Below are 12,784 nucleotides of genomic sequence, written 5' to 3'. Positions count from 1 at the left end.
CTTTTATTTTGTAAATATAGACCATTGCTGTTTTCAGCTATCTCATTCTATCGAAATGTACCTATTGCAGCTTTTCAGCTCCCCTATTCTATGGAAATATACCTTCTTCTGCTTTGAAGCCCTGTGTCTCTTCCATTGTCTTCATGACTTCTAAATTTCTAAAATTTCCTGAACCTGTCTTTTCCACCCCTAAAACTTTCTGTTTCAGTGGCCTGTTTATTTTATTTAGCTGTTGTTTATCAATATAAGTTGTACTAAAATGATAGTTTTCTGTCTTGAAAATGTTATTAGCCTCATGTTCTATGGAGGATACCATACTTAAACAAGTAAGGATAATGGGGAAAATTATAGTTGAAAAAAGCATGGCAATCACTTGTCATTCTATGTTCATCAGCAGATGATTCACCTAAACAGACATGCTGCTACTTAACTGAGCTCCTTTCAATTGGGGGAGTACCACACTCTAATCAGGGGAGTTAAAAGCTTAGTCAGTTATAAAGGAAAATTTCATAAGGTGAGAGATCAGGAAAACAAATTTGAGCTATCTGTATGTGCATTTTGCCTAATAATACCAACGAATGGCAAACTGTGACTCTACTTTTGGAGGTGTTCAATGAAAAGTAAATAAATATTTGCTTAATAATTAATGCCTTGGATTCAATAGGGAAAAGGAAATGATTCTGAAGAAAAGGGAGAACAAAGGCTCTGTTGAAATTTAAAATTGGTCTCATTTCTCCAAAATTAAATGTACTCATATTAAATCATTCCACTGATTTTTTTGAGCTTTGATAATCTATCATGATTTGTTCACAATAGCTTCATCCTTTTATCTCTAGGTATAGGGGTGGGGGGCAGCTCACCAAACAGCATAATAACGAAGAGCTGTTGGTTGTAATAGACATTTTCTAGGGAAGAAGATCTGCTTAATGTTATTTTTCTCACTTTTTGTTATGTTTTGAAAGCTGCTTGTCACAGAACAGTTTGTTTATAATGTATATTTCATATTGCATAAAAAGTGAGAGATTATGCCCTATGTGTAGGAGACAGTTTGCCTTGAGTAAGGAAAAAGAAATTACCACTAAAATGCTCAAATACAAAATCTACACTGATTCCAAACTACTGTCTCCACCTGTTGTACTGGGAAGCTGTTGGTCCTTAGGTTTTTCCTTTGTTTTGTACACTTCTGAGAGAGCTCAGAAAAGCACTGTAGTGGAGCCAAAAGGTCTGAGACACAGGACCAACCCTTCCACCCTCAAGAACTCAAAGGTTTTGTGAATCCCTTCCAGGATTTGCTCCAAAGCAAAGAATGTTGTCACTTTCTGACAATGCATAAACCCATTGGGAAAGTCTTCCTGCATATTCTATATTGAAATTCAATTTCATTTCTAAAACGAAAGTTGAATTAAATCAAACTTTTTGCAATTTACTGCTAAGGTTTTTAACCTCTTCAAAAAGCTATGTCCTCTACTGGACAAAATGTCTAGAAGGTCAGGGATCCCTTGGATAAATACTGAGCTATGATTTTGTTTCCTTTTCTTTGAAATGTGTGCAGAGTGTCTTGTTTACAGATGTAATAGTCAAAAGCAGAATTTGAGAGGGTGGAGGCAGCTGGGAAGTGGGTGGGGCTGACAAAGTACAACATGATCCTGTTTTGGTGCAAATATTGTGTAGCTTAACTGTGTTATAGTGTAACACCCATCTTATAAAGGACGCCTCAAAAAGTCAAATTATGGAGTCATTTATTAAAAGCCAGTGGCATAAGAGAGAGCAAAAGCTCTCCAGACCTCACAGCCCCCAACAACTTGCCACATCTGGCCTTATATGGGTAGAATATCACAAAGGTATTGATTACATCTTTGGGTCTAGAATAAGGAAACCTGTTTTGAGAAAAGCATTTTTACAGAAGCAAGATTGAGCAAGTTAGTTATCTAAAGTATCAACAAATCACTGAATCAACAGAAACACATTATCTGGGACTACCAGGGCAATTTAAAATAATTGTGCTGTCCAGAATGCATTATCTGTAGCTACTGAGACAATTTAGGATAATTGAGCTTATCTGGTTCTCAGAAGAATGTGCTTCGATGACCAGTGAGAGCACAATCAATGGGATATTCAAACCATCATCAATAGAGTATTGGGATAGCATACGTAAGTTCAGAAAATAAAAATAACTCTCTATTGTTTTAGCAAACAAATAAGTACAGAATCCAAACAGCAGTTTCTACCTGAGATGATTGCTACCATACTTCAACTGTATCCAAGTCAGTGTCTGATTGTGGCATTTGAAATATGTCACCATTGAGGAAACTGGGTAAACGGTGCACAGAACCACTCTGCATTTTTCTTACAACTACATGTGTGTTTACAATTATATCAACATAAAAAGTTTAACAAAAAACAAGTGAAAATCAATACAGAACACAATAAACTAAGGGGTGGTATCCAATCTTATTCCAAGGTTTGAGAAGCTGTGCTGTGTCCAACAATAGTAACTGTAATTAATTAAAAATAAAATTAAAATATTTTCCCAAATTCTTTTTCTCCCTGATAATAGCAAATCTACATAATTTCACCCTTTTGTTTTTTCAGCAATTCAACCACCCACCTTCACAGAAATAAGTAAAAGCAATGCACATGCCCTCTCCAAGACCTCTAAATGCATTCTGAAAGTTGCCACTGTTCTTCACGGGCACTGAACTAGTAATTAAATCACCACTGTTTATAAAATTCTGAACTGGTTTGGTCTTGCTCTCTTTCATAGCACATGTCTGGATTTGCAATTTTATACTCATAATGTGATTTATTTGGCCTGTAAACTCCAAGAGGGCATGGTCCTTGTCTGGTTTTACTAACTTTGTCTATCTCATAGAGTCTGGCAGATAATAGGTTCACAATAGATATTTTATAAATTAAAAAATAAATTAATGAATGACTCTCTCTCTCTGCCCATTTCATCAATTTCATTGTCTTAAGAGCATAGAACCACTTACCTTTTTACCCATATATTTCACAGGGCAGTAGGCCCAAGGGAGATAAGGTTACATAGATAGATATAGATGAGATATAGATATAGATATAGATATAGATATAGATATAGATAGACTTTCCACTTCATTTCAATTCAGAAGAGGCTCATCAAGCTTTTCTTAACCATTAAATAAAAATAAAATATCATATTAATGAAGTTTTATGAAAGAAACATTGAAAAGATAGCTCAAGTTGCTTAGTGGAAAGAATTTTGCTATCAAAATACCACCAGATAAGACACAGTTAAACCAAAAATGCAATCAGGAAAATTACTTGAAATCTTTATGTTTACTTCCAGTTTTCAAATTAAAGTAGAGCATCATGTTCTTTTGGGTTGTCATTCAAATGCTCTCTTCCTCTCCTGATTCCTATAAATGTAGTAGCTGATAAACTTCTTTCTTTAGAAGTAGAATTACTATCCCAAAACTGACAATTTTTTTTCTTTCCTGGGAGCTTCATTACTTGTATGATTCCCAGAAATCACAGGCACATCTAGTTCAAGTTCTTTATTCAGTAGGCACTCACTTTTGATTTTAAAACTGTCATGTAAAATCTCTGCTGAGTACTATTGAACTACCTTAGTTTATAAGTCACTTAATCCTAAATTGAATGAGTTTAAACAATTTTTAGAGATCATCCAGGTGAACGAATTTCTCATCTCAACCAGAACCTTTCCATACAGCATCTGTGACAAATCCTGATTAAGCTGGCTTTTGGTTGGTAACCAGTGCTTTGTGAGGAGCACCATTTGGAAAGCTGGTGTATGAAGCTTTTCCTTATATTTAACCCCAAACGGAAATATTTATTTATTTAAAGTTGTTTATGTTTGCCCTAGCCAGTTTGTCTCAGTGTATATAGCATCGATCTGTGGACTGAAGAGTCCCAAATTTGATTCCAGTCAAGGGCACGTACCTTAGTTGCAGGCTCAATCCTTGGCTCTGGTTGGGGCTTGGGTGGGAGGCAACCAATCGATGTGTCTCTCTCTGTGTCTCTCCCTCTCACTTCCACTCTCTGTAAAAATCTATGCAAAAATATCCTTGGGGGAGGATTAACAAGACAAAACAAAAAGACAGAAAGACAGGAAGACAGAAAGGAAAGAAGGAAGGAAGGAAGGAAGGAAGGAAGGAAGGAAGGAAGGAAGGAAGGAAGGAAGGAAGGAAGGAAGGAAGAAAGGAAGGAAGGAAGAAAGAAAGAAAGAAGGAAAGAAGGAAAGAAAGAAAGAAAGTTGTTCATGCCTTAAAAACAAACAACAATAAAAATGATAAAGATATATATTCTGGGCCAGAATAAACCCCCTTTTTCCCTCCCATTAATACCAAGTGGTATGAAGGCCTTACCTTTATCATTTAACAAAACTGTGGAATTATAGGCCAGCAGAACCCTCATTCCACTAAGGTTGCCCATTTCTGGTATTTCTCTGCCCAATATCTTGACATTTTAAAGATCAAAGTTGCCTCCAGAGAGTAATTTGTAATTTATTAATTCCAGCGTCTGTGGCCTCCAGAATCTTTCAAAAAATGTGACCTCTCTGAGGTTAGAATTTTCACTTTCAAAAAATGTGACCTCTCTGAGGCTAGAATTCTCTTTTTAGTTATTTCAAGGACCCTCTTGCTTCTCTGTCAGGTGCTCTGATTGCAGATGAAGATGACAGGTATTTTCTGCTCCATCTGTCATTTCCAACACAGCAAACATAACTTTTAGGATATTTTAGTAATTTGGTTTCACTAAATGTACTGATTGAAATAAGGCAGCAAGATAATCCTTCTAATAGTCAAAATAAAAATAGTTAAAAAATACTTCATTCAGTGCTTCTCTGATACACAGAAAATGCTGAAGAAATGGTAGCGGTAACACCAGAATTCCTACATAGGAGGAGCTTAAAGAAGCATTTGGTTAGAGGAAGGAGCTAAGTGGCTAACTTTGAAACTAGGCATGTAGAACAAGTACAGTGCATATATTCAGATTTCTAAGGGATAGTTTGGTTTGGGATTGATGGAAATTTTGGAAGAGACTTAGATTTTCCCATTAGACTCTGACTAGTTGTTTTTATTATTCTGAGCTTCCTTTTAGAGCCTTCGTCCCCTTAACATACCCTCTTCTACATCTAAGACCTTATTCCTCATTATCTTTCTCCTTTCCCTCACACCCTTGATATTAAAGCTAGGATATCCTGGCCTTTTCTCCTTCCCTTTTTAAATTGTTACTTTAAAAATACACAAAAAGTATCTGTGAATTGTAGAAAATTAAGAAAAAAGAAAAACTCATCCAGAAATCTTATCACATAGAAGTGGGGGCTTAAGCCGAAAGTGATTGGGCTCAGTGGATAGAGCGTCGGTCTGTAGACTGAAGGGTCCCAGGTTTGATTCCAGTCAAGGGCATGTACATTGGTTGTGGGCACATCCCCAGTAGGGGGTGTGTAGGAAGCAGCTGGTCGATGTTTCTCTCTCATCAATATTTCTAGCTCTCTATCCCTCTCCCTTTCTCTCTGTAAAAAAAAAAAAAAAAAGGTGAGGGCTCAGCATACTTCTCTATAGAGGGCCAGTTAGGAAATATTTTCACCTTTGTATGCCTGGATTTTGTTGAAACTACTCATCTCTGCCATTTTAGTGTGAAAGAAGCCCTAGACAATATGTAATGAATGGGTGTGATTATGTTCTAATAAAAATTTATTTACAAAAACAGTTGGCCGACCAGATTTGGCTAGTGGGCTATATGGTATTCCCAACCTCTGACCTAGAGAAAAACCACTGTTAACATTTTAATTTCTTTCATTACAGATATACCCATGTATACCACGTATGTTCATGAAAATGTATTCATGCAATACATTATTGCTTAGTAATTTGAGTTTTCTTTTCACCTTTTAAAGAAACTAAATATAAGATGAAAATCTTTGTCTAACTTCTGGATTATTCCCCATTCAATTAAAAAAATATTCATATATATTTTGTTGAGTTTTTGTGTGTGAAAGTACCATTAATTTCATCCTTCTTTTAAATTTTTGAATTTCAGGCTTTGTAACATTCTCAAATTGTGAGTGTTCATAAGTCTTAGTACATAAACACAGAGTGAAACATTTTAGTAATTAAGTGGTTCCTGAGGCAATTTAAGTGACCTCCTCCCCTTCCCTCCTCTTCCCTCCCCTTCCCTCCCCTTTTCTTTTTTTCACCTCACTGGATCTGCAGGGGAAGTTTCTGCCTTTGGGGGAGACAGGCCAGGCCCTCCTGACTCCCCAGGACCTAACCTCCCCAGACCTAAGGCAGATGGGTGACCCCAAGGTCTTTAAACCACCCCACCTGGACATGCTAGATACCTGGAAAGGAGGGAACCAACAGTAGAGTGGCTGGGGACAGTTGTCCCAAGTCCAGCCTCCACCGCCTGGACCCCCTTAGTTTCCGCGTTCGCCTGATGGAGGCAACCCTGATGTTGTTGGTCCTTGACCAGATTGCCCAGGCCAACAACCTGCCTGCAAGCTGACACCCAAGTCACCCGCCTGGCACCAAACCCTAACCCACCTCTGCAACGCATCCCTTCATCCTTGACCCAGCACCCCCCACCCCCTATGATGGGAAGCAGGGTACAGGCTGGGATAAGGTGTGTGGGGGTGGGGAGGACACCAAGAACAGGGTGGGGGCTTAGGGATAGGGGTCCCTAACCCAGGGGATTCAAGGACAGGAGATCAGGGAGAGATGTAATGGGCTGCAGCGAGATGGAGGCGGCCTGCTGAAGGACCACAGAGGGAAAACCTCCAGGGGGGACCCGGGAGGAGGGAGGGGCGCCGCCAGGCCTGTGTCCCAAGATGCCAACAAGAAAGGTGCCCAGACGAGCTTTTTGGGAACCTGGGATGAGGTACCTAGGACGGAGGAGAGGAGTATGTGCTGAGTTGGTGTATTGGGGGTTGAGATGCAAGTGGGGAAGGGGGTACGTGGACAGGGACACCTAAGCCTCTCTTCCCCGCTGGCTGTTTCTCTCTCGACCAGCAGGGGGCCGCAACCACCAGGCCACCCGCCCCTCACAGGTGGGGAACTCCATGAGCTCTGATCAAGGTAATTTTTAAAAACAATTTCACACTGAAACAATGATATTTTTATGTTGTTTCCAGAGATGCCGGGGCTGCAAGACTCGATGTGTTTTCAGGTAAGCATATTTGCTTTCTTTTTCTTCTTTTTTTCTTTTTCTACAGGAAAGGCCTGTAGTTATTTTGCTTTTATTTTATTCCGTGAATCCACCCACATCCTGTAGGTGTGTGATGTAATCTAAGTGCTTCATGGCTGCAGTGACCCCATGGAGCCGGGTTGAGATAAGTACGCTGCTGGAATGACACTGTTCACCTTTTACCAAGTTAGATCTTTCGGGGTTTTGTGAAAGCCTCAGACTGATTCGGAACAGGCTCTTTGTCTGCCAGGAGAAAACAGTTTTATTTTTAAAAGGGTGTTAACTTAGCAAGTATTTATAATTAAATATACATCATTCTCAACTTATTGCAGTAAGTGAACGTGCAATATGAATGTTTGAGAGCTATAAAATCCACACCAAATGCATTTTCTTCATTAATTTCATTTCTAGACACCAAGTACTTATTTCTCTTATTCATCCATTTCATTAGAATTTGGTGCGAAGGAGGTTAGGTTCTGTGATCCCGTCCTGCAGTGGACACTCCTAGAGAAGCACCCGTGGTGTTAAAAATGACCCTCATCCCCAACTGTGTCAGATCTGTAGATGCTGGCTAATATTGGCTATTGGTCACAGGCAAGAGAATATGGTCCATGATGTAAATCCATATCGATATTTAAAAAGCAACTCAGTTCAAAGTGTTTAGATCCTGTGCAGGTGGGTGTGTATGGCTCACACTGGAGAGAGACAGGGACATCTTGAGAGATCTGAAACGTTGTAAATGAGGGATATTCTTCCCGTTCCACCTCCATGGTCTGAAAAAGAGAAAAAAAACAAGAGTCATTCTTTATTACTGTATTCTTCCCGTTCCACCTCCATGTTCTGAAAAAGAGAAAGAAAACAAGAGTCATTCTTTATCACTGTATTCTTCCCTTTCCACCTCCATGGTCTGAAAAAGAGAAAAAAAACAAGAGTCATTCTTTATTACTGTATTCTTCCCGTTCCACCTCCATGGTCTGAAAAAGAGAAAGAAAACAAGAGTCATTCTTTATCACTGTATTCTTCCCTTTCCACCTCCATGGTCTGAAAAAGAGAAAGAAAACAAGAGTCATTCTTTATTACTGTATTCTTCCCGTTCCACCTCCATTTTCTGAAAAAGAGAAAGAAAACAAGAGTCATTCTTTATTACTGATAAGTGTCCGGTGGGAGTATGGAGCTTGGTGTGAGAGCCAGCAGACTTGCTGATCAAACCCAGAACCAGGCACTTCCCACCAGTGGCATAGGCTCTGCCCTGAGGATAGGGCAGAGGACCTCTGCTCTCTGCAGGCAGCTCACTCCCCAGAGGGAGCATGAGGGATCTGAGCAGGGCCTCCCCAAATTACCAGTCAGAGAGTGAGCTCACTGCCACCAGGAAAGTGAGTCCAGGGACAGTAAAGAGCCTCTTGACTAATACTGGCTGACCTCCATTCCACACAGAAAGAAACAGCAAGAGAAGAGCTGTCTTCTCATGTATTAAATTACACAGAATAAAATAGAATAAGCATCTCTTGCCCAGGAGAGGCCCAGAGTATGGTGAGAACAAAGAGAAAGAATGCCTCACGTAAAAGAGCTGGGGCTTGAAATATGGATGTGATTTTGTCAAGTAGTATTGGGGGAAGAAAAGAATATTCTTGTCTGAGGAATTACCATGAGGAAAGAATAGAAGTGAAGCAGGAATTTTAGGGGGATATAGGCAGGTTTAGGGATTTCTTAGAATTGGGGTCCATGGAAAAAACACAGAGCCACAAATTGGGAGAAGGTACCTTCCCATAGCACAAGGAAGCCAGATGCAGACACATCTCCATAAGACAAGGAAGCAGCAACAGGTATATTTCATAAGACAAGGGAACTGGAAGTAGCCAAGAAAGGTCTATATTTACAAAAAAAAAAAAAAAAAAAAAAAAAAAGGAAGCCCTTCATTCAGAAGGAGAAGAAGAAAAGTCCAAAGGGAATAGGAAAACAATAAGGAAGGAGGGAGGAGAACCTCAGGCGTCCCATGTGAGGTTCAACCTTTGAGCCCAGGAGTTACCATGGTAACCAGTCTAAAGGAATAGTGACCAATCAGAGGGGATATCAAGGCACCAGGATCTGCAGCCCATATAAGCCATAGGGAAAGGGAACCCAGTGGGACCCTTCTCCCCCTCCCTACATGGGAGTCAGTTCTGTGGGACTCTTTCCTCTCCCCACATGGGATTCTGTACTTGTTCTTCAATAAATCTCCACCTTTGCTATACCACTTCCTGTCTGTGGATTCATTCTTCAATTCTGGCAGACAAAGAATCCCTGGTGTCCATTCCAAAAATTCGGTATCAGAAGTAGACTAGTTCACTGGTTCATTCATTTATTCAATAACAGTTTAGTGAGGGCCCATAATAAATGAACCAAGTAATTATTTTGGGTGCTGAAGAGGGAGCATTGAGCAGAATGTTGGATTAAGTCTCTGCACTCATGAAACATGCCTTCTAATGGTGAGAGACACTAAAGAAATGAACAAATACATACAACACCAGGGCGTAAGAAGTGGTGAAAGAAAATAAATGTAGTGGGATAAGAGAGCAGACAATGATGGGCAAGATGTGCTATTTTTCATGGGAAATCAGCTAAATAGGTGCTTTACCAGCAAACACCTGAGCGATGTGAGAGCTGGAGCCAAGTAGGCACTTGGGGAAGAAGCATTCAGGGAACAATGACAAGATCAGGGTGACTAGAGCTGAGTGTTAAAGCCAAATGACCTGAGCAAGATTTCATGAGGATTTGAACGAGGGCAGTGATCTTAGAAATGGAGAAGAGAGAAGAGAATTAAGCTGCATTTGATTCAGAGCACACATGTTATTGGTGAAGGGTTGAGAGGAATTTCCTGGAATCACAAAGTACAACAGTTGTAACCAGAATTCACACCTTATGTTTTTTTTGTGTTTGTATCAGGCCACCAAGCAGGGCCTGACTATTTACCTCACTTGTTAGGGTCGTAACAAATGGAAAAGAATTTTTGTTCAAAGTGGCACTGCTTTCTTTAGGTTATTCATGTTTTGTGAAAAACTGAACTTGTCGTTTTGGGTTGTAAACCTCATATTTATGTTACAGAGTTGTTAATGCATGTTCACCATAAGCTTCCCGAAGTAAGTAACTTTCAGCAGCACTTTTCTTCAAAATAAAGTAATGAATTAAAAATTCTCACAAATGCTCTCTTTTTTTGGCATGAAATTTGACATTGTTAAGTGTAAAAATATCTATGATGTTAACACCTCCACAAATTTGACATATGAAGTTTTGAACCTTGCTGTCAATACAACAAAATAGCATACATATCAAATTGCATATATATCAACATATGTGTAACCCCATCTATTGAAAAAAAAAATCTGCATTATTAACTGATACACCTGGTAATGAGAATGGCATGGCTTGACTTTGGAATTGGGTTTTGGTGGGTGGGAATACAGGCTGGTCAGTTAGAACAGAGGGATCCTGGGGTCACACCACCATCTACCTTTCTTCCCTTCTCCAGGGAGGAATGCATAGAGTCTAATGGGCCAGTAACCTTCTAGAGCTGGGCAAGTCATTAATTTATTAATGTGCAGATATTTAATGTTAAATCAAACCTTTTTTTTTAAAAAAAAAAAGCTTTTTTGTTGCTTGATTTTTTTGCCTCTGTAATTCCTTGTAAAGTTATAGTCAAAATGCTTTTCTGAGTTCTGTCACTCGTGGCTGCATTTCAGGAGGACGGATAATTATGTGAGCAGCATGACTTTCTGATGAACAAATTAAGCTCAATATTTATTAGTAATAACTGCTTTCTCCTTCAGTGGGTAATAAAAAAAATCAGGGTGGATTCATGTATTTTCTGGATGATGAATATGGCATGAGCTTTGGTAAGTTAATTATCTAGATACCTAACTGGCTGTTAAAGGGAACAGTGTGAAAACTCATAAATAAGTCAATTGAGCCATCTGCAACAATAGGTATGGAGCTATTATGAAAAGTTAAACCCTGCCATACATATAGTTGAACATTTTTTATTTAAATATTTCAGCTGACAGAATAAATTCATTGCAACCATATAAAGCCAAGACAAAAAGTGAACATAATTAAAAATATTGCCAGAAAAATGAAACGTAGAAGATACTTGATTAGTTGTACGAAAAAGCATCTGGGAGTGAATGGAATACAAATAGTTGGGGTTGCACTCTGAGATTGTTTTTAGACCATATTGCAGCTATTGCTTGTGAGATCTCTGAGGCAGTTTCCAATGCTATTTAAAATTTTTTGCTTAACCTGAAGTAGCGGTCCTATCTCCTTGATTATAATCATTTGTGATTTTTCTTTGCATGTTCAAAGGTTAGTTGCTTCAATTAAATGTACCCATTATAATAACTGCAATACATTGCACACTTTATCTTTGTATCTTCAAGGCTGGCAAAAAGCCAGCACATAGCCGGGACCGGTTTGGCTCAGTGGAAAGAGCGTCGGCCTGCAGACTGAAATGTCCCGAGTTCGATTCCGGTCAAGGGCATGTATCTTGGTTGAGGGCACATCCCCAGTTGGCGGTGTGCAAGAGGCAGCTGGTCGATGTTTCTTTCTCATCGGTGTTTCTAACTCTCTGTCCCTCTCAATTCCTCTCTGTGTAAAATCAATAAAATGTATTTTTTTTAAAAAAAGCCAGCACATAGTAGGTGCATAACATCTGTTTGCTGTGGAATTGAAATGTTATTTATTTCTTCTGATGTGGGTTTTGAGTAATTTGGGCTAGCTTAACCCCAAATCCTTACAACACTTGTGTATGTGTGTCATAGTAGAAAAATATTTGTGTGAAACTATGTTATAGTAGAAAAATATCTCTGTGAAACTTAGTGTGATAAACACCTGTGTGTTGTTTTGAACATTTTTTGGAAAACATATTTGTGAAGTAACTTTGAAGAGTGTACCCCATAGATAAGGACTTGTTTTGAACCTATTTTGGTTAAAATATGTTTTTTAAGTGCATATCTGTGGCAGGTTGATAGAAACTTGTTTTGCACCCTAATTGATAAGAACCGGGACTGCCGTGGGTAAACAACCTGGCTATATAACAGGCACCTAAACCAGAGATAATGAATCACCTCCAGAAGCCCAGATTGATTGACGATCCATGCTCTCTCAGGGTTCTACTCCATGCCAAACAACAGAAGATGGCTGAAGCCCGGATCAAGCCATTATCCAACTCCATAAGATCTTGAGTCCTAGAAGCCCTGAAGATTTCCCTGCTCGCCTGAACCTTGCCAGCCATCAGCTGAGATGACATTATAGCTGCCCCACCAAGGAAGCCACACTCTGGGATCCTGTTAAGCCTGTTCCCATGGCACCAGGAATTTCTGTGAGTAATAAAATGCTGTATGATTTGCAACTGAATATTTGTGTGGCATAATTCCTCCAGCAGTTTTAAGTATATTAATATTAGGTCAGATGATGATGCCTACTTTTGGTCCTGCTTGCTTAGTGTAGTCTCTTTGCTAGCAATTACTTAATATCCGAACACCTGCACGATTAAGTTTATCTCAAGGGACACCTTGGATAACACCCCATAAACTCTACTCAGACAATGTGACAACAAGCCAAGGTTTTT

This window comes from Pipistrellus hanaki, assembly GCF_964339955.1.
Source record: "Pipistrellus hanaki genome assembly, chromosome: 2".
NCBI classification, from domain to species: domain Eukaryota; kingdom Metazoa; phylum Chordata; class Mammalia; order Chiroptera; family Vespertilionidae; genus Pipistrellus; species Pipistrellus hanaki.
Note: the sequence above shows the minus strand (reverse complement) of the source record.